Source organism: Pinus tabuliformis, chromosome 1_1 (assembly GCF_031772625.1).
Source record: "Pinus tabuliformis cultivar Carrire ecotype Pingquan chromosome 1_1, CPIR1, whole genome shotgun sequence".
Taxonomy (NCBI): Eukaryota; Viridiplantae; Streptophyta; class Pinopsida; order Pinales; family Pinaceae; genus Pinus; species Pinus tabuliformis.
In genome coordinates, this window is record NC_142297.1 from 172,272,285 (window position 1) to 172,274,240 (window position 1,956).

A 1,956-nucleotide genomic window follows, 5' to 3' on the forward strand; every position below is an offset into this window, starting at 1 on the left:
ATTGATTCGGGTAGTACCCATAATTTTATTCATTGCAAGATAGCCAAGGAATTGAATTGCTTCCTATATACAACATCAGAGTGTTAAGTGATGGTTGCAAATGGAGGAACCATAAATTGCTCTCGAAATTGCCATAATATCAAGCTATTCATGGGAGAATATGTATTGAATATTCCAATGATTTCTATTCCAATGGGTGGTGTTGATGTTGTACTAGGAGTCTATTGACTACAATATTTGGGTATGCTAGCTTTTAATTTTCAAGAACTTTTCTTGAATTTTTTTTGGGAAGGAAAGGAAGTTGAATTAAGGGGTATCATAGGGAAACCGTGAAAGATAATCAACTCTAACGATAAGACAAAGCTTCTAAAGAAAGAGAAACGGGGCATAATTGCACAATTATGTTCACTAGAAGTTCCCACATCAAAATCATCTGTTTATCCAGATCTCAAAAAAGTCTTGGACAATAATTCCAAGGTATTTGAGACTCCCAAAGTCCTCCCACTTATTCGTGATCATGATCATGCTATTCATTTGATTCTAGGAAGTGTTCCTCCAAACATCAAGCCTTACAGATATCCTTATGCCCAAAAGAGTGAAATTGAACGTATGGTTGCAGAAACGCTAGAGGTTGGTATAATTCAACCTAGTCAAAGTTCTTTCTCTACTCCAATAGTATTGCTGCACAAGAAGGATGAATCATGCCACATGTGTCAGGATTATAGGGAGCTCAACAAGCTCACTATTAAAGATAAATTTCCCATTCCCGTCATTGATGAATTATTGGATGAATTACACGGAGCAATTTACTTCACCAAGTTGGCTCTTTGTTTAGGATATCATCAAATCAGAATGGAGTCTGAAGACATTCCAAAAACACCATTTAGAACTCATGAGAGTCATTATGAATTTTTGGTCATGCCTTTTGGCCTTACCAAGGCACCTTCTACATTTCAAGGTTTGTTGAATTCCATTTTCAAACCCTTCCTTAGAAAATTTGTGTTAGAATTTTTTGATGATATACTAATCTACAATAAGTCTTGGAAGGATCATGTTCAACATGTTGACAGGGTGCTCAAACTATTGGAGGAGAAACAATTATATGCAAAAACCTCCAAATGTTTCTTTGGAGTATAGGAGGTGGAATATCTGGGTCATATTGTATCTCATGAAGGTGTTAAGGTAGACCCTACAAAATTAAATCCATTAAGGAATGAAAAACCCCCACATCCATAAAGAATCTGCAAGGATTTCTCGGGTTGACAGGGTATTATCGCAATTTTGTTAAGAATTATGGGAAAATAGCAGCACCTCTAACAACATTACTGAAGAAAGATGCATTTTCTTGGACTCCAGAAGCAACAAAGACCTTTGAACATCTTAAAGAGGCAATGTGCCAAGCATCGGTCTTAGCTACGCCAAACTTCACAAAAACCTTTATTGTGGAATGTGATGCCTCAAGAAATGGAATTGGTGTTGTTTTAATGCAAGAAGGAAGACCCATTGCTTTTGAAAGTCATCCAATCAAAGGAAAGTATTTACACAAAGCTATTTATGAGAAGGAAATGTTAGCAATACTGCATGCACTTAAGAAATGGTGACCTTACCTAATGGGAAGACACTTCAAGGTAAAAACGGATCATGATAGTCTTAAATACTTTTTAGAACAAAGATTATCTTCATAAGAGCAGAAAAAATGGGTCACAAAGATGTTGGGTTATGACTTTGAAATCATCTACAAAAAAGGGAAGAAAAATGTTGTTGTAGATGCACTCTCAAGAAAGGATGAGGATGTGAAAGCATTGTTTTGTGCCATTTCTATCATCCAACCAGATTGGATAAATGAAGCAATGGATGAATGGAAGAATGATGAAGAAGTGTGGGCACTAATTCAAAAGTTGCAGCAAGATCTCAGTACATCTGATACATTTAGCTGGAAAAATGATTCGTTATGGT